The sequence below is a fragment of the Callorhinus ursinus genome, unplaced genomic scaffold, assembly GCF_003265705.2.
Source record: "Callorhinus ursinus isolate GAN/ISIS: 27379988/994484 unplaced genomic scaffold, GSC_fseal_2.0 scaffold7, whole genome shotgun sequence".
In the NCBI taxonomy this organism is placed as follows: domain Eukaryota; kingdom Metazoa; phylum Chordata; class Mammalia; order Carnivora; family Otariidae; genus Callorhinus; species Callorhinus ursinus.
The window spans coordinates 5,006,915-5,028,549 of record NW_027397069.1 but is presented as its reverse complement, the minus strand read 5'-3'; the positions used below and the strand labels follow the sequence as shown (position 1 = coordinate 5,028,549).

The 21,635-nt window shown below is 38.4% G+C and overlaps 1 protein-coding gene across 6 annotated transcripts in view; it reads right to left on the bottom strand.

Annotated features, from left to right (window-relative positions):
• FGF14 (fibroblast growth factor 14) overlaps positions 1-21,635 on the bottom strand; it is a 608,954-nt gene that overhangs the window by 147,867 nt on the left and 439,452 nt on the right. The window contains exon 1 of one of the 6 annotated variants that reach the window (XM_073894330.1): positions 7,701-7,896. The exons of the other annotated variants lie outside the window; for them this stretch is intronic. The gene's annotated coding sequence lies outside the window, so the exon portion shown is untranslated. Of the gene's footprint in view, positions 1-7,700; positions 7,897-21,635 lie in introns of those variants that run through there. 6 annotated transcript variants of the gene reach the window in all.

Below are 21,635 nucleotides of genomic sequence, written 5' to 3'. Positions count from 1 at the left end.
GAGGCTTATACATTTGAGAAATAGGATTTCGAAGCAGGTATAATCCCATTTTGTCTGTTCACATCTAGAGCTACACAGAGACCTCCACCCAAGGGACAGAGCTGGCTGTATGAATAGTCAGTTGAAAGCCGTACTGATACATCCTATAAAGCTGCTTCCATTTAAGGAAGGTGTAGTTATCTGAGCTCGGCTTCCTTCTAAGTTTCTGCTTCAGACATTTGTCTTCCAGCTGCTTCTAGAAGGAGATGACAGTCATAAAATCTTTTGTAAACCAAGGCCACACCGTCCAGAATCTCTAAAGCAGCAGGGTAGGGAGCAGGAAGAAGGCATTGAAAGATACCTATTCATCACAGTTGACATGGACACTTTCAACTAGAGAGGAGAAACGTTTAAACCAAAGGTCATGAAAAGAAAAGAAAACAAAACAAAACTCCTGGAAATCAATGTGGAAGTTCCATAAAAGATGATGCAGAATTTAGCCTTGGATTTAGAATTCAGTTGTGACAAGTTCTCTGTATATTGAAAACCCAAACCTTCTGCATAATTTATCAGGAAGTAGTGCCTCTTACCATTTTTATTTATTAAGGCTTAAGATAAAGGGCATTTCATAACAATTTCTTCAAAGAATCCTTAATGGCACATCAATCACTAATACTCCACAATATAGCTACAGGAATGGATCAACTGACCTTGAAAAACAAGAGAAGAAATCCTTCCCATGTTCTGTTTAAGGGTATTTTCAAAAGCCAAGATATTTAACTGACTCATTCAGCAGGCATTTCTTGAACATCTACTTTATTCCAGGCTCTCTGCTAGGAGCTGAGAGGGACTAGTAGCCAAAGCAGACTGCTGTCCATTATTCTCAGCACCTGTAAGCCAACATAGGACGTGGGTCCTGAAATAATGAGGCTGCACGAACAGAAAGGGCCAACACTAATTGTAACAGTAGGAAGAGTAACAGCAGGTCACCTCCTGAGCATATACTTCGGGCTGGGAACTACTCTAAGTGCTTCATCTATATTGACTCATTAATCCCATAGCAACCTTTTGAGGTAGGTGGCATTATTATCCTCACTTTACACATGAACAAGCTGAGGCACAGAGGGGTATGTGTCTTGCCCAAGATAACACACAATGGAATTGGCATTGAAGCCTCGGGAGCCTGGCTTCCCGCCTATCTGCATACCATTCAGCCTGGCTCTGGTTGAGGATCCCCGTGCACTCAGAACACACAGAGGTCGCAGTGACTCACTGAAAGCACACAGTGAGGGGACACTGACAGATTAGAGGACAATGACTGACATGGCGGGCCCGGGCGAAACTGTATTAGGGAATGTTTAATCCAAAGAAAGTGAATTTAGTTGTTTTCCAATATTTGTGGGGCTGTCATGAAGACAGAGAGTGGAATTATTTAGTCTTGCTTTGGAAGAAAAAAATAAGACATGAGTAGAGTGATACCAGGATTGAGTCTAAACGAAGGTGGTGACTGTCATCTCTGTGATCACTACTATATTCCAGGTGTCTAGAAGAGTGCCTGTCATATACTAGGAGCTCAATAAACAAATGATTAATAAATGAATAAATTAATTCATAAAGGTGGAGAAATTTAGCTGTCCAGTGACAGAAAGAATCAATTCTTCCACAAAGTAACGACTTCCCTGGCACTGAAGTGTCCAAGAAGAGATTGGATGGTTGTCCAGGGAACTGGGGAGAGAATTACTGCTTTGCATGCTCTAATTTCAAGCCTGCTTTGAAAAAAAAATCATCCATCTAAAGATAAAAAACAAATATGAGAAAAAGACAACTTCATTTTAAAAAATGGAAGCTGTCATTACTGTCAAAAGGCCAGTTTAGGACTACGGTCCCTCCCCTCCCCTCGCACACGTGAGGAAGTATGGCAAGCTCTGTCCCTTTCCTCTCCCGAGGGGCTGGATTATGGACAATTAGGAATTGAGGCAAAGTGGGCACTAGAGAGGAGGTGGGGGGAGAAAAGAAAATTATTTCTTACTAAGTTGGTAAAGGAAAACAGACCGAGCTTGCTTTACTAGAGCAAAGGTTTAGAAGACGGAAATCTACGGCAGTTGAAAGACTGAGCAAGTTTTGATATGTTATAAAATGAACTGTGGGGTGTGGAGCTGCAGACCAGCCAGGCATACTTTAACAGAAGTGAGACCTACTCAAATCTGGAAGGAAATTTGCAGATTATGTATTCAATTTTCATTTTTTTGTATTTCAAGTTTCTTTAACTCTTACTTTAGTTCATAAATGTAGTTGCATAGTCACAGAATGCTCACTCAACCAATTCCATTATTTGGACAAGTTTTTGGGATGCAGAGTGGGCAGGAAGAAGTGAAGTGGGGTTGCTGGTTGAGGATCCAATCCTCCTGCCCGCCTCCTCCCCCCACTTCTGAATGGACACTTAAGTCCTGAGTCTTGACTTTTAAGTCCTTTGCTTAAATTGGATTTATGGTTTGTAGCTTTGGGCACCAGATCCATATTTTTAATTTCTAAAAAAAAGAAAAACAATGCTGGGAGAGGCACCACTCAGGGAGCACCACTCCATTCAGTGTGTGAAGTTCCTCTTTGCCCAAAAGCCTTTCTGACCTGTAACTGATCTGGAATAGGCCCCTGAAAACAATCACAGTGTCTTAGAGAAGAGCCAGAAGAGCTGGAGCCTCAAAGGAGGATGGGATCTGGAAGGTCTGCAGTTATACCTCAGTAAGGCTGGTCTCACATGACAAAGAATAGCACAAGCAAAACGAGAAGCAAAACTTTGAAACACTATACTGAGAAACGCCACTTAACTATGTGCATGCCCGTGCCTGTTATTTCCTCTTTTCTTTACAATACAGCTTTTTAGGTATTAAAGAAATCCCAACATTTTTACTAATTTTTAAATCTTGGTTCAGTCCTTCAGCACACATGTACATAACCAGATTTTAAAACTCCTCCTTCAGATCCAACTTCACACAAAAGACCCAAATCCACTAGGAAGCCTAAGGTATTTTCCTTCTTAAGGAATTTACAACTTTATGTGGACTTCAAGTTGGATGGGATAGAAAACAGATCAACAATAATAATAAAAGACTTAAATGTTCATTCAGAGAGTACCACCAGCCAAAGAAGAGGGAATCCTTTGTAATGAACTGAAACACGTGTGGTGTCGACATAATTACTAAGGGCTGGTCATTCTAGTCCAGGTGGTCTGTGGAAAGCCTCAGAGGGAGTGTGAGGTGTGAACAGGGTCAGAGATGGCCAGGATGTGGAAGGGGGACCGAGGCAGGGACTTGCCAGGTAGGGGGAATGTCCTCATGGGGAAAGTAGCTTCTGAAGCCATGTTGATGGACAAGACAGGTTAAGAGGGTTTGGAGATAATGGCACACCAGGTTGATGGCAATCTGCGGGTAGCTCTGGGAACACCTGAGCTCAACCTGAGCCGTCTGCACATTAAACAGTGCAGAGATAGGAAGATGTTGTGTCTGTTTTGCTTCATTGAGAAATGATCTGATGTTGTTACATTTTAGAGAGCATTATCCACTGTAGACCACTACTCTACACACAATGAATGCTCAGTAAGATAAATATTAAAGATTAAACCTGAGAAGCTCATTTGATTATGTTTCTAAATTACCAAACCTAAAATTCTAAGGTTTGCTGTAGAGAATGTTAGATGTGTGTATGTGTATGTGTGTGTGTGTAATGAAATATAAAGACTAGTTCTGTTAAATGCTATGACTTTAGCTCTTTAGGTCATTCAAGATTATTCCTACTGGCATTTTTAGAGCGGATTAATTTAAATAATACTGTAAGCAAGCTTGCTCTGTTCCTTCATGAAGACTGATATGCAACAAGATCATTAATAGGAAAAAAAAAAAGCTTTGAATCCCTATCAATATTCCTCTGAAATGTGCTCATGTAGCTAAACAAATTGCTATAATATCTCCCCAATCAACCCAAAGACAGACAATTTTAAAAGGCCACATCTTCTTCTGAGATTACCTTCTGACAAAAAATAGCAACAACAACAAAAAATACTTCTCAAAAGATATATTTCTACTTACTTATGTATAATCATGAGAAAGCCTCAAAGGGAGTATCAATTAAAAACAAAGTTTAACTATCATTTATTGGGAAGACAGATTTTGTGTAAAAACAGATGAGAAAAATCTGGGCTGCAGTTTCCACCTCCCTGGGTAGCTATCATCTTTATTCATGTACTAACATATTTGAAGAAATGAATTTGTGTCACAAATTTGTAAATTTTGTGTCACAACATCAGGACTGTAATGCGTATTTTCTGGAGTTTAAAGCTTAAAAGAGTTATAGAATTATTCTATGCCCCCAAATTTAATCACGGGATGCAGAAATAAAGAGAAAAGACACAACCAAACATGTTTACAAAACAACATTTGGAGAAATTACTCCATTTCCATGTTGGGAAACAAATAGCAAACCACTGATCAAAAGTAAAGTATCAAGGTGATGTTTCATTGATGAAAGGGGGATAAAGCTTTACTATATGCTTATTTGACCTAGAAATTTTAATGCAAGCTATTTCAATCTTAACCAGATTGCATTACCCATGGAATATATGAAGAAAATTTGAATCTGAGAACATACCTCATTGTCCTACTATTGCTCAGTTCGTAAGGGATGGCATTGACTCTAAATCTGACATGTGTTGGGCTTTGAAAGAGCCTTTGCTTTGTGGAGCTGTTATCCTTCACATCGACATATTTATCATACACATATATATTCACACTAGTTCCTTTTCCTCTACACCTGTCAACATAGTACCCTGTATCAAGGCTGCTCCTGGATAGGCCCTGTTATGAAATGATCTCTTATCCTCTCAGTGGGGAAGCAGTCTTTATTTCCTTGATATTTCCTGGATATGTTATGAAACCATCTTTGTTGAGTTTTAAAACTCAATTTATTTAGACAAAACAAAACATAGTTTCTCTATAGGGAAAAACATTCCAGTTAACTTCTGATACAAATCTTGACTCATGCCAAGGCCTGAACACAAGGTAAGAAGTGCTTATGTGTAGATTTCAGAGCCTTTCTTGGGAGGGGGTTTGGCATTCTTGTTTCTTTCCTCATCAGTTCGGGTCTGTGGAATACCAGTAAGTTTCATTTGCAAAAAGCATTTCCTGGCTCACCTGAGAAAACACTGATCATGTGAAACAGACTAATTCCGACTTCTCAGGACTCCTTTATGAAAGCTTTGTCTGCTTTGCTATGCAGTGTACCAGGGAGAGCCGTTTGGTGAAGGCTGTTCATTTAAGTCCTTCCATTAAAATGAGGTCTGTGGTTCATAAGGTCATCCCAGAAAGACAAAGCTTTAAATAAAATTGGGACTAAAAAAGGAACCCTCAAATCTCAGAGAGGACAGCATAAAATAGTTTATAACAATATGGGTTGTAACAACAATTCTCTACTCCCACACAGCCTGCATACTGGAACAAAATGTTTCCCAGTCCGCGAAGAGAATTTATGCCTCTGTACATTCATGAAAGCAGACAAGATCACTGGGAACCCTAGAACTACCCCGGTGATGCCATGCACAGCAAAACATGCAGCCGGATTGGTGCACGTGCTTCCGCCAGCCCTGTGCTCAGACATCTGCAGGACTGATTCCAGATAGGATGGGATTTGGGACAAAGGTGGAGCCAGTTACTCTCTTTCCAGATTGGTGAGCTGGGTAGGTGCTTAACCTTTCAAATCCCGTTTTCTCATCTGTATGAACACAAGTAAGATAACGTCTACCCATCTAGGTAGGACCACTAATGACATCAGGTGTATACACACACACATAAACACACACACACACACACACACACACACACAGGTTTGAGAACTGTAGCTGGCATTTAGAAGAGGGTAAATGGGGTTAAATTTTCCTCCTCTTCTGCCATTTATTGTCATTGTTCCTTTTTTAGGAATTTCAATTGGAATATCTAATATCCAAATCTTTGGTGAAATTGGAAACAGTAATACAGAGAGATGGTAGTTTGTAGAGAGACCCTCTACCTTCTGCTCTGCACCTCTTCCCCTACAGGAGCCCCACCAGTCACCATGCTCTAGATGCTTGGACCCTCACAATGCCCTTGCCCATCCCTCTCCTCATAGATGTAAAAAGTCACCTGATTCTAGAGGCTCCCCAAATGGTCCCTTGTCTCCCAGCATTCAGATAGGAGCATCCCAGGGGAACTTTTCAGAGCTGGCTCTTTCCAAAAAGCACCCTCATTCCTAGAGATATCAAGATGCATTCCTACCTTCCCATGCTTCCCACACGGAGGGAATGGCCCTCATGTTCCGCTCTGTATATTCCAATAGGAAATAGTAAGAGCGTTGGTAATGGCAGTGACTATAATAATGATAACCATCACTTGAGACAGTATATGTGTCAAGCACAATACTCAGAATTGTGTAAACATTACTTAACATGACCCTGAGAAAACCATACAAATCAATTGTTATTACCTTAATTTTATTTACTTAAACACATATGTGTAATTTGTGAGTTAACCAGGTAAGGAATTTGACAATGTTCGCATAGTACGCATTGCAAATCTAGGTTTTGATTCCTGTTTGCAAAGCTGCTGGATGTAGTAGTAAATAATTATAAAGTTTCCATTTATTCCATGCCAGTCACAGAGCTATCTTCTCATCTAGACTTCTGATGGGGTACGTGAGAGATGGGGAAGAAAACGCAGAATAAAGCTTTACATATAAGCACAGAGCACGAGATCGTGTATGTCACAAGCAGAGACTGAGCCAGGGACAAAGAGAAGTCATCCAATTATTTGATAGGACTTATGGTATCATTGTTAAGAGTATCAATGCCTAAGTCTTAAGATCTAGAGTTTTCAGAGCAGGGAAGAGAAATAAGGAAATGGACAACTCGCTGTCAATACAAAGATGCAAAAAAAACAGCTTCTGTTTTAGATTTATTTGCTGTTTTTAAAAATATATTCCTTATTCAAAGTCATCATTTCCCCCTAAGGAAAAATGCCATGTATTACAGAGAGACTTTTGAGATGAAGATTTCCATATAAGTTCTCTTCGTACATTCTTCAAAAAGTGTTTTAGAAACAAAGGAAAATGATCTTCACCCTAATTGCTTACCATTTAGCCACATACATTATTTGGGCATCAGAAAAGGCTCAGTAAAAACTAATTAAGATCAAGACATTCTTAACTTGATAATTCTCTTAACAGCAGAGAGGAAGTGTTTATGCTTTGCAATTATGTGGGCCATTGAACACGTGAAGTAAAAGGAATTAAACTTGTTATGACTCACTACCATGCCCCCAAAATACCCCAATCCCAGTGTTACCTGGTTTAAGGGAAAATGAATTTGCAGAAAACAATGAGGTACTTTGTCCCCAAATTCCCAGAATCTCCAGGAACAAAATCTGCAGTTTGAAAGTACACCGACCTTACCACTGTGCAGTGGGAAGAACCCTGGGGGTCAGCCGGTGTTGTCTGTCTGGTTAAATCATAAGCCACAGCCTCCCAAATCTCTCTGTGAAGTGGACATAAACATACTTGACCAACCAACATCGCAGGATGTTACATGAAACCCATACATCATTTTAAAGGAGTAAGGAGCAAAAATCAAGAAATGAGGCTTAAATGGTGGATAAGTATCCAAATCTTATGTCAAAAATGAATTCTATCCTGAGATTACGTACGTCAATAAATTAAAGCAGGCAAGTGACAAGATCCCGTGGAGATGCTTAAAGTATTGCTCTGGTCACAGACTGTTGGACGTGAGGCAGGCAGTTAAAATACCATCCCTGTGACCATGCCACAGGTGATCTTCTTCTCAAGTGACAGCGGTGGGATGGTGACAAACGCACAGATGTCAGAGGTATGGAGGAGGCAGAAACAATAGGATGAATTCTAACAGCAGCTTGCTCTCTGCACGGGCTGCCTGCTGGTTAAAACTGGCCTCTGCATCCTTTCCAATGGCTATTTCCTGTGCACCGTCATCACCTCTCCATCCAATACCTGCTTCCGCAGGTGTTTCCTGACCTCTGCCCCCAAGTCAGCTTGCCTTATGCTCTCACAGTGCCTTATTCAAGTGCTGATGTTGCATTGACTGTGTTGCGTTGTGATTATCTGCTCATGGGATGGTCTTGGCAAAAGGGCCTTTGCATAAAGGGTTAAGGTAAAACCCTTACCGTGGTGAGATTATCCTGGATAATTTGGGTGGATCCAGGGTAATTACAAGGGTCTTTATGAGAAGAATGAAAGGAAGATATGATTATGGAATAATTATAGGGCAGATGCAACGTTGCTGACTTTGAGGATGGAGGAACAGCCACGTGCCAAGGAACCCACATGGCCCCTAGACATTGGAAAAGGCAAAGAAATGGATTCTGCTCTAGAGCCTCCAGAGAAGAATGCAGCCCTACTGACACCTGGATTTTAGCCCCGTGAAACCCATGTCAGAATTCTAACTTACAGAATCATATAATAAATGTGTATTGTTTTAAGCCACTGCATTTGTGCTAATTTGTTACAGTAGCAATACTAAGTGATTACCCTTGCACCAGACTGTTAGCATCTCAAGGGAAGGACTACATCTTTGATCCCTTGAAGCATCACATAGGTAGGCCCTCTGTGTTTGTGAAGCACTTTCTTTTTTTTTTTTAAATATAATTTAATTTTATTGTGTTACTTAATCACCATACATTACATCATTAGTTTTTGATGTAGTGTTCCATGATTCATTGTTTTCATATAAGCACTTTCATTGGCTACCACAGCCTCCCTCTACCTTTCCTGCCCTTTTAAAATTCACTTTCCCCCTTGTAGAAATATGGAAAAATAATTAAGAAAGAGTGTTAATAAAAACAGGCTTTGGCTTCCTTTGCATTTGGAATGGCCCTGGAGCATTTTAAAGGTGTTTTCATACATCTTAACTCAATGGAGATTTACTCTCTCCAGCTAAGATTGGATTGTATCCACAGGATGATTAAAATAATGTACGATTAACATAACAATAAAAAAACAAGAAAAAAAATAAAATAATGTACAAATATGGAAGAGAATATTAAAAAATTAAAATGGTTGTGTTGCACACGAAAGTAAACCGTTAAACTTGCTTTTGTGTGATTATTCCGTATTCTGTATTCCATAACCAGTACTGCTATTGAAGGAACACCACCCGCATGGCCCTTACGTTTATAAAATAGTCACAGTGGACAGAATCTTAGGGAGTTACGTATTACTGCAGTGAACCCCCCAACTTTCAGAGGAACTGAGACACATCTTTGTCTGAAGTATAAGGAAGCAGGATCAGAAGATCCTGCCCCACACCCAGGGCTACTCAGTGTGTATAAAGTAGGGAATGTTCACTCTCACTGCTTGTGCCGGGATGCTCTCTATAACACATTAAACTGCTTGCCACATACCTGTTAACAGACTCTTCATTAATTACCTTAGAGTGGGTGTTGGTTGGGAAATTGAGCTTCTCAAACTTCCTACAATGATTTTGGATATTTAATAAATTTTCTCACTTTAAGATTTTAAAAAAAGTCACGCCTGGGTGGCTCAGTCGTTAGGCGTCTGCCTTCGGCTCAGGTCATGCTCCCAGTGTCCTGGGATTGAGCCTGGCGTCAGGCTCCCTGCTCGGCGGGAAGCCTGCTTTTCCCTCTCCCATTCCCCCTGCTTGTGTTCCCTCTCTCGCTGTCTCTCTCTCTGTCAAATAAATAAATAAAATCTTAAAAAAAAAAGATTAAAAAAGAAGGAAGACGTGGAGGGATTCTACTCTGCAACAATGGGAGCAGTCATGGAAACTCAAATATATTTGCACTTTTAATTTTGCCCTTCTGGCAGAATTTGCATTTGCATCATTGATTGCCTCTTGTGGAAAAAGAAAAAAACATATTAATTCTACTGTAACCTGAGATAACAATGTAAAATAGATAAGACTTCTTTTGTTTCCCATTTAAGGGCCATATAAAGAATATTAATTTATCCAGCGTAGAACTTTTTTTCAAATCATTAAACCTGGGACTTTGAAAATAAATTATTTTTTAAATATATCTTTGATATTTCAACTTTAGAGACTCAGTTAATATTAATATTTATCTCTGGATTTCCTTTCCTAGATTAGGGTCTAAGCATACTTCCTTTTTTCAGAAATTTAATGTGGGTACACACTTCAGAGATCTTACACACCGTTAATCGCTTAATGACTGCTTGGGAAGGATCATTTTACTTTTTCTGACGTATATTAAGTCATATTTTTAAAGAATTCATTGGATTGTCAATGATTTTCAAAGTCTGATAATTGCATTTCCTTTCAAATGCCTTGAATCCTTTACAAAGTGAAGGTCATCAATTTCAGGACCTAATTCTATCAGGTGAAAGGCTTTATGCACTTTTCCGCTTCCCCCTTTATTTCCTTCCCCTCTTCATTCATTCAGAGTTGGTTTTGCAGAGTACAAATGCCTTGTTCTTACCCTGGACATGAATATCACACGTTCTTTCACATTAGGCAAAGAATCATTCAAATATGTGAAACCTTTTAAAGGCAGATGAAAAATAATTACTCTCATTAAAAGGGGCACTAAGATACACACACAGCTGTCCAAGAGATGTCACTTCAGCAAATGAAAACGTAGAAGGTAAGAATGGCATCAGTATGCAAAGAATCAACTTTCTATACTTCATATTAGGAATTAGAAAGGGCAACATCTGATGTCTGATCATCAAATGGCCAAAATGTGTAGGGAGGAATTTGTGAGAACTATCTGAGGTACCTTTAGGCATATTTTACACCACAAATGCTCCAGGGATTCTCAAATATTTTTACTTAAATACTTTCAGTGGTAGAGGAAGGTAAGTGGTCATGTTCACTGGTGAATCTGAGGGATGTAGTCCCAAATAGCACCTGGTTAGGAGGAGTTCCTTTGGAATCTTGATTCTACCCAAATTTTTTGAAATTTGAATTTTGAAATGTTTATTCTAGTCAATAATTAGTTTTTATTTGTTATAAAGTAGTTTAAATTACTTACCATAACTAAAATTGATGCTGCATGAAGATATACTTATGGGTTCTCATACTCCCAAATACTGCTCTGTTCCCTAAGGGTATCATACCCATTTTCAAAGGATGCTAGCCAGCCAGGAAATGCTTGTTTGCTATTGAGGTGGAACAATAATGCCCTCTGAACAATTTTATGATTTTGAGTTCATGTCACCAGGTCAGTTTCATCTACATCTTTTGCCTTCTATTTTCTAAATCAGTCCTCCTTCCACACCCCATACAAAATTTAAACCTATCACTGACACTGAAGGGTTGTGTCTTTTCTTTTCATACTTGCCTACATTCCAGAGCTCCCTTTGCATTTTCAACATCCCATGCATTTCACTTCTGCTCATCTAGCATCACTCTCCAGGCATTATACTGTTCCTCAACAATTGTATGGGCACCATTCACATTCACTATTAGAACCCACAAACATTGGGTTCTAAGAGTCAGATTTCCTCATGGAGTGATGAGGCAACAAAAGATTCCAAACAGAAGATAATACTGGCTTACCAGAGGGGTATATGAAGAAAAGAAATCCACTTTGAAGTAGAGAAAGAGATGAGAAATGAAGTCAGATCCTTTCTCAAAGCTTGAGGAAAGTTACTATTTTTCCTGGGTGTATGTGGGTGCACACGGGCAGACACATGTGTGGATCCCTGTGTGTTATATCTGAAATGTTGCAATGCTGTATCATATCCATAGTACATCAACACAATGAATTAGGAGAATTCTTTCTTATCTGGCTCTGGCTATGACTAACCATGAGGCCATAGTACGGGAATTCACATGTTGAGGTACTTGTGTGTTACCTTAGCTATAAAATAAGATGATTGAACTGGATGACTTTTAAAATTTCTTCTAGGCAAGACATAGAAGAGACACTATAGCTCAAATAAAGATAAAAAATTAGGAAGTAAATAATCAGCAACTTTACCTTTTCTTCCAAGTCCAGATTTTCTTTTTCTTTTTCTTTTTTTTTTAGATTTTTTATTTATTTATTTGACAGAGAGAGACAGTGAGAGCAGGAACACAAGCAGGGGGAGTGGGAGAGGGAGAAGCAGGCTTCCCGCGGAGCAGGGAGCCCGATGTGGGACTCGATCCCAGGACCCTGGGATCATGACCTGAGCCGAAGGCAGACGCTTAACGACTGAGCCACCCAGGCGCCCCCAAGTCCAGATTTTCAAACTGATTTCTATTAATGTTCTTAAGAATGAAATTAGAAAGATGATCTGCTGGGAGATGTGTTGTTATGTGTATAGAAGACAAGGGCTCTGATCAAATAGATATGTTGAATGTTCTCACCAGGTCCAAGGTTTGGCCCTCACTATGTGCATGAAGTTTGGTAATTTACAAAGCACTCTCATGTGCATTATCTCATTTGAGTCTTACTCATGAGGCAAGCAAAATAAACACAATTACATTAACGCATCTGACAAATGAGGACTAAAGGTTAGAATGACCGAGTCATTTATTCGGAAGTACACAACTCTAAGCTGAAGGAACTCTTCAAGACCAGGGAAGTTTGGGATGGGGCCTCTACTAACACCAGCATCAAATTGTGCCACAGAATTCATTGAAGCACTCTGATTTCTTGTCAAGTCTATCCCAGCCTCCCCGGAATATTTGTTAGTAAGAATAAAGCTGTTGCAGACTATTTATAGCAGCCTGGAGCATGGAATTCGCCATTTCATCTTTCTTGTAGACTTTAAGAGCTAAGCCAAAAATAGGACACACGCAAATCTTTATATTACCCTTTGCGAGGTAAACCCATGTGTTTTTTAACATTCTGGAAGGTGGTTGGGTAATCTACAATTTTGTTGCTGTTAGCAACTGTCGGGGAATGAATTTGGAGAATGAAAGAATAACTCAATTTTTACAATAGAACACAAAAGGCTTAAAATAATTCCATCTGGCAGTATTAGCGGTATAATAGCATGGCACATACAATATACAAAAGATGTACATCTAGAAACAATTATTGACAAAAATATCCATCTTTGTCCCAGATTTTATTAGAAATTAGAACTGAAAATAAATTTTAGTCAGTCATGTTTAAAAAAATCAAATCAAGGGGTGCCTGAGTGGCTCAGTTGTTAAGCGTCTGCCTTTGGCTCGGGTCATGATCCCAGGGTCCTGGGATCGAGCCCCGCATCGGGCTCCCTGCTCCGCGGGAAGCCTGCTTCTCCCTCTCCCACTCCCCCTGCTTGTGTTCCCTCTCTCACTGTGTCTCTCTCTGTCAAATAATAAATAAAATCTTTAAAAAAAAATCAAATCAAAAGCTGGTCAAGAATTTTCTTCCAACATTTTCTTCTAAATGACTTCCAAAAAAATTTGTAACTCCTGACTTGATCATACCTATAAATCATAAAATCTCTCTCAATTTTTGTCAAGATACTGATTTTCTTTCTACATTCAGGATATGGTGATTTAAAAAGAAGATAATATTTCCTAATTGCCAGTTTCTCTGAGAGCTAGGATTCAAAATTTAGAAAGCAATTTTACTGCTAGTTATGACCAACTAACCAGTTTAAGATCAACTTTCATACCATATATGAAAGCTACGTACTTTAAAAGAGAAAAGAAGGAAATTTGATTAAAGGTCCTAAAAAGTTTCCCACACAATGGACTTAAGGGGCCAACATCTAAAAGAAAAGGAAAACATATGGATGTGAGCACAGTATTATACATCACTCTTTCTCTCAAGAATTTGCTGTTTCAGAAGTAGAGGAAGAAAAGAGGCTGAAAATCAGAGCAAAGCTTTTGGCAGTCCACAATGTTGGAGACAAAAATTGGAGACAAAATTGAAGATTAAATTGGAGCTCCAGCATGCCAATGAGTAGTGCCCTTGGTAAACATCCAGGATTTCAATTGGAACCCCTACAAAGATATTCCTTAGCCAAAAAACAAACTAGAAATAGACAAGCTAACACACACACACACACACACACACACACACACACACACACCATCCCGCACCCACACAGGAAAGCCAACTTCAAATATATTTCATATTAAAATAAATTGGGGTTTTTGCCCCTGCTCTAATTACTTACACATGCAAAGAATCTCCTCTCCAAGGAAGATAAAATCATAGGCAATTTCTACAGATTTCTATCCAAAATGTTCAGTACTCAAAAATTGCCAAAACTATGAAAAATATAAAAGATCCAAGAGAAAAACAGAATATAAAAACAGATGTTTAGATCACCCAGATAAGAGTTAAAAGACTTTGACTTTGACGTACTGTGATTAATGTGTTTAAGAAAATAAAAGACATGATGGAGATCTAAACAGAGAACTAAAATAATCAAATGGAACTTTCAAAATTGAAAAAAACTATAATAGAAAGAAATCAGTGAGTTTAACAACAAAAGAATAGAGGACTAAATAACTGAAAACTAATTCAAATCAAAATATCCAAACTAAAGCACAAATACATGAAATCTAGAAAATGTAGTAAGAACATGGGAGACGTAAGGAAAAGTACTGACATAAATGTAATTGAAGTCGCAGAAAGACAAGTGAGAGAACAGTGAAGAAATATTTGAAATATGTGAATATAATAAAAAAAATCTGAAGCTGACATAAAATCCCATATCCCAGATTCAGAACATGTTGCAAACCTCCTACAAGAAAAATACAAACAAAATGACACCTAAGCACATCATGATAGAATTACTGAAATAAAAGGTGAGAAAAATCTTAAAAGGAGCCAGAGGAAAGTGAGTGGAGATGCCCTTCAGAGAAATGGTAATATGACAGTGGAATTTTCAGTAGGAAATAATGGAAGCCAGAAGACAAAAGGATGAATCATTATGTGATGGGAAAAAAACCCTTCCAATCAAGAATTCTACACTCAGTTAAAACACCACTCAAAGACAAACTAACGAAACATTCACTCAAACAAAACTGACAGAATTAATAACAAGTAGACTGCACTAAAATAGTAACCATTATAATAATAATAAAAGAGATGTTTAGGCCAGAAAATAAAGTGTTTCCTGGATGAAAACACAAAAATGTAGGAAAAAATAAAGAGCAAGGATAAATATTTTAATAAATATTGAGTCTATAACATAACAAAAATAATTTCTTATGAGTTTTATATATACATAGAAATAAAAGCATGACAATAAGAAACAAACAAAAACCCTAGAGAGACTAAATGATAAACTATAATAAGGCCCTAATATTAAATGTGAAAAATATTCAAACTTGTATCAAACTCTGTAAGTCAACATTAAATGTGGTAATATCCAAGGTAACCACTAAAATATATTGCAATGGCTTTATAAACCTCAGGTTAATAATGGTGGAAAATGGAATAATAAATAATATTCTTGACATATTAAAAGAATATAAGAAAACAAAGAAACAGGAAAATAGAATAGATTGGACAAATAGAAAACAAATGTTAAATGTTACTGTTAAGTAATTTCATTAAATGTAAACAAACCGATATTCTAATTAAAAGTCAGAGATTGTCAGAGTGTATTTAAAGCAAAAACTAAAGCAAAACAAACATAAATTCATACTTACAAGATACCCACTTTAATTATAAGAATACAGAAAAGTTAAAAGTATGAAAAATAACACTATGCAAACACTAAACCAGAGCAAGCTGATGTAGTTACATTAAAAACAAGCAAAGTAAATATTAAAGCCAAAAGCAAGACATTACGATGAAAGGGTATGTCTACCAGGGAGATACAATCATTTCATATTAACCTGTAAAGAAGGCAAAAACTGAGATATGAGATATCTAAATGAGATACAGAAAAATCCATAATCATAATGGGAAATTTTTAACATTGCTGTCTCCGTAACTGACAAAAGCGGAGACATGCGTGGAAAATCAATTTTTAAAAGACAAATTTGAACTGCACAATTAATGGACTTAATGTAGTTGATGTGCATAAAGTGTTGCATTTGGCTACTGGAAAAAATTGTGTTTTCAATCTTTATATTTCATTTGTTCTCAGATTATAGTGGATTTGACCTACCAATTTAGTGATTTATTTTATAAAACAGATAACTAGACAATCCCTAAATATTTGAAAATTAAATGAAACCTTCTAAATAATCATGACTAAAAGAATACACCACAATGGGAATTAGAAAATATTTTACTAGGGGTGCCTGCATGGCTCAGTCGGTTAAGCATCTGACTCTTGATTTCTGCTTAGGTCTTGATATCTGGGTCATGAGTTCAAGCCCCCCATTGGGCCCCACGCTGGGCATGGAGCCTGCATAAGATTATCTCTCTCCCTTTCCCTCTGCCCCTCCCCGCTCTGGCCCCCCACACGGCTTGTGCATCACTAAATGCAAATTCAAACAGCACAGCACAACTTGTGTAATGCAGCTAAAGGTAAATGCTTACAGGTAAATTTACAGTATAAAATTAAATGTATGTTTAAAGGCCTAAAATTAGTAAGCTTACAATTTATACTCTCAAGAAGTAAAAAATAAACAAACAAAAACCCAGCAAATTTAATCTAAGGAAAATAGAAGAAAATAATTAAGAACAGAATTTAATAAAACACAAAAATAGAAAATAGAAGAAACTGAGCCAAAAGTGGCTTCTTTAAAAAAAGATGAATAAATCTTAGTATATATCTTAACAAAACTGTTCCAGAAAAAAAGGGAAAAGGCAAAAGGCAAAAATATCAATATTAGGGAAAAAAGGGGGATATCACTATAGATGTGATGAACAACTCCGAGATAACATTAATGAATCTCCAAACACTGTTAAGTAAAAGAAGCCAGATACAAAATGCACATGTTGGATGATATCATTTATATAAAGCTTTTTCTAAAGATTTTATTTATTTATTTGAGAGAGAGAGAGTTAGCACAAGTGGGGGGAAGGGGCAAAGGGAGTGGGAGAAACAGACTCCCTGCTGAGCAGGGAGCCCAATGTGGGGCTCGATCATGACCTGAGCCAAAGGCAGATGTGAAACTGACTAAGACATCCAGGGGCACCTCCCATTTTCTTTTTTTAGAGAGAGAGAGAACGAATTGGGGGAAGGGGCAGGAGCAAAGGGAGGGAGAGAGAATCTTAAGCAGGCTCCACACCAAGTGCAGAACCTGACGTGGGGCTTTATCTCATGACCCTGATATCATGACCTGAGCCAAAATCAAGACCTGGATGTTTAACTGACTGATCCACCCAGGTGCCTGAAATCAAGTATTACTTTATTAGCAAGCAGGGGAGAGGGGTAGAAGGAGAGAGAGAATCCTGAAGCAGACTCCCTGCTAAGTGGAGAGCCCGACATGGGGCTTGATCCCGCTGAGATCATGACCTGAGCTAAGACCTAGAGTCAGACACATAACCAACTGAGCCACCCAGGCACTCCTATATAAAGCTTCGAAATCAGCAAAACTAATATATTGTGTTGGAAGTCAAGACAGCGCCTACCTTTAGGGTTTATTGATTGGAAAGTCCTGTGAGTGGGATTTCTGGGGCACTGTTCTGCTCTTGACCCAAGTGCTCCTTATGCAAGTGTATTCATGTGTGAAAATTCATCAAGTTGTATGTGATATGTGCACTTTTCAATGCACATGTTACATATCAATAAAATATCTATTTTAAAATCAGGATAGCATTAGACATACACGTCATCTTCAAGCTACAGGTCACTTGATAAACCTGCTGAGTGTTCACGTGAGGAATTTTTTACACCTTCAACTGTAGTCTTGCGTGAGAAATACTGAGAGGATTTTCTAATCAACAAAAAAACCAAACATCTTCTTAAAAAAGGAAAGCTAGAGATGGACAAAAAGAAGAATTATAGTGTTTCCCAAAAATTGGAGAGGAACACTTAATCTGTTAGGTTGTCTCCTGGATTTTATAGTCTTGCAAATTTTATGAACAATAAACATGAATAAAATCCTTTTAAAAAGATGGAGTGGAATTGCCCATAATTAAATAGAAGCATGTCAGAGAGAGAGGAGGTGGGAGCAGATAAACTAAAGCCATAATTCTTAGCATCTCCCTCCCACTCCCCAAGGGGTGACTTCCAACCCAGATTGGGAAAAATGTTCTCAAAACTTGCAACTTTTTCCCTACTTGAAAAGAAGTTTCTCTACACATTTTTCTTATTCATTATCAAGGAAACTTCAGGGGAGATGGTAGTTGTATCATAAGGGAGCAGACTTCACACTAGAAATCCAAAAATACAGAGTTGCAATCCTATTACATACCCCTGTGTACAGACTATATGATCCAAGAAAATTACTATATCCATACATTTCCACTTTTTTCACTTGAAAAATAGCCAAACTATGGGAAGAGCCCAGATGTCCATCAACAGATGAATGGATAAAGAAGATATGGAATATATATATATATGTATATATATATATATATATGTATATATATATATATATATATACATACACATAATGGAATATTACTCAGCCATCAAAAATGAAATCTTGCCATTTGCAATGATGTGGATGGAACTAGAGGGTATTATGCTAAGCAAAATAAGTCAATCAGAGACGACAATTATCATATAATTCCACTCATATGTGGAATTTAAGAGAAAAAGCAGAGGATCATAGGGGAAGGGAGGGAAAAATAAAATAAGACGAAATCAGAGAGGGAGACAAACCATAAGACACTCCTAACTCTAAGAAACAAAGTGAGGGTTGCTGGAGGGGAGGGGGGGGGATGGGGTAACTGGGTGATGGGCATCAAGGAGGGCATGTGATGTGATGAGCACTGGGTGTTATATGCAACTGATGAATCACTAAATTCTACCCCCGGAAACTAACAATACAGTATATGTTAATTAACTGAATTTAAATAAAAATAAAAATAAATAAATAAATAGGAAAAATAGGCATAATGTCTGTTTTAGAGTTTTTGTGAGGTTCAGTGTGGATGATGGTAAAGTTTATGATAAGCTAAGAAATTTGTTCCCTTATGTTTACTCGCAACAATTGTAGGGTCTCAGGTTTATCATCTTAGCAACCCCTTTAGATTATTCAAAGTAACAGATCCTTAAAGAGGAGTAGACACATCCAGCCACTTTGCCAGGGGAATACCTACAAGAGTATACAAGGTCCCAGCATTAAGAATTCTTCTCGCTGACTGCACCTTCTACATTTTAGGGTTTTCTCTCTCTCTCTCTCTCTTTTTCTCTCTCTCGATATTTTTTCTTTTTGTTCTTCCTCTTTTTAGCTGCCTGATGGTAAGTAACTGCTTTAACTCACGGTTTTCTTTATGGAACTCAGAGGTAGTTGAATGAAAGGGGTTCATATATTTCTTAAGAATAAACCCAATAGACAGGTATCAAAAATTCCTTTCTGTGCTATATAGTTTCTTAACTGCCATTTGAAACCCCATATCAGGATATACAGTATATCGCTCATCCACATTCTTCCTCATGAAACAAAACGCTTGCACCCACTATTGATACGACAGCCATGAGACCAGAATGTTTAATCAAACCACCTGTGTGTAATGCATTCTTTTTTTTTTTTAAAGATTTTATTTATTTATTCATGAGAGACAGACAGAGAGAGAGAGAGAGAGAGGCAGAGGGAGAAGCAGGCTCCTAAGGAGCAGCGAGCCCGATGCAGGACTCGATCCCAGGACCCTGGGATCATGACCTGAGCCGAAGGCAGACGCTTAACGACTGAGCCACCCAGGCGCCCTGTACTGCATTCTTTAAACGGAATCACCTTGATGCAAGTGCTAATAATCACAGAATAATCAACTCCCTGAAGCATAAAGGAATCCTCCTGACTTGTAAATATTTTCTTCACTAGGAAAATTACTATTTGCTGAGATTTTTGCCAAAGGATGTTTTACTTGTTCTGAACCCTGTCATGGTGTTTGAGACTCTGAAGCTCCACTGGCTGGTCGTTGATCAGAAGCATATCAGTTTGGCCTACTTTCAAAAAACCAGCACTTTTGATACAAATCAATAGTCTTATGTTTGATTAATTCAACTTCTTAAAATTGAGAAGCTCCCTTATTTAGTGCTTCTCCTTCTCTTCTGAAGAAAGCTGGCTGCTGCTGTCAATTCCAACTGGTTAATATCCAATGGTTTTATTTTTCTCGTCCATCCAATCGTGCCAATCTAGATTATTTTCCAGTTTTTCATTCGATTTCTTTTTATTGCTCTCCTTAAATTCATTCATGTTGCCACTTAGGGGATGGGATGCTGTTCTTTAGGAATATGTTCAATATTACTTAACAGAACTTAAAAATGCAGATTGAAATTCCTAGGGGAACCTTGACATTCATTTATGTTGTAGATCGTGGTTGTGGGGATGATGAGTGTGTGTGTGTGTGTGTGTGTGTAGTCATTCATTTTAGTTATGCTTTTCTTTCTGGACTTGTCACTGTTTCTGTATTTCCTCACTGAAGCTTTAATCCCTTCAAATGGGTTTTAGCTTAGTTGCTAGTATGACTGGGTCATATGTATCAAAGCTGTAAAAAAAAAAAAAATTCTCTGCAGATGCCAACCCCTGTAGAATATGAGGTTTGTCAAGGTAAATCAAATACAGGTATCTGAAAGAATTGAGTTCTAGAAGTTACCAGGAGGCCTTAAACTGACTTTTACTAGAGTCTTCAGCAGGCTTCTTTTTTCTTTCTATCTTAATATTCACATCTGTGAATCTAGGAGAATGGTAGCTTTCATCTGCCTAAAGGCAGAGTGTGGTAACAACCGGGGGGGAGGGGGGCTAGGAGGCTGAGCACATCAATTTTTAAAATATATATAAATTTGGAATTGAACATACTTAAGTTTTCTGCTTTTATGCTTCATGTAGTATCTGCATCACACGGCATTCTTCATGCTTATCTTCTAATTTACACACATACACAACATACTTTCTTACACACAAACACACAGCAAGAAAGAGAAAAGCGCTCTTAGCAGCAATTGTCTCAAATGCAACAGATAAGATTGTAATTGTATTGTAAATTATATGAGGTAGAATAAATATAGTATATAGAGATAATTAGCCAGCTGTTTCCAGGCTGTATTTAGTAAACAGCCAACAGGAAGTATGGGTCCAAAGTAAGTTAGGAGGCACAGGGACTGGGGAAGCAGGAGGGGATGGGAATCTGGGGCAAGGGAACAGGACCACAGACGCTGAGAACAGAGCAGTGAGCGGACGATTCTGCTCTTCAGAGGGCCTTTTGCTGTAAGCACAAACCTGTGCAAAGAAGCCTATCTCTGCCTTGATTTTCTATGGCTGAGCCCATGTGGGCCTCTAAACAAGTGAGCAAAGGAATTTGAAGCTAAGTGATGTCTTCCAGATCATCTTATCCAAGCTGCCCATTGCGTGGAGGTCTCTGCATATTCACAGACTTGTCTGAATTGCTCAGCCAGTAGAAGGCAGATTCCAGAGCCAGAGCCCACACTCTCCCCATTGCCCCAGGGCCCCACAGACTGGTGTGTAGGAATGGCTGGGCTGTATAGGGATACTGGCAAATAATAGCGATGGAAGTGCAGAGATGCAGTACAGGTGAGATTTGGGGTCTTTCCTTGCATTCACTTTTTAAGGAAAGAAATCAATGAGCCTGCCTCAGAAGATGACAGTGGGCATGGTGTAGGGGGCA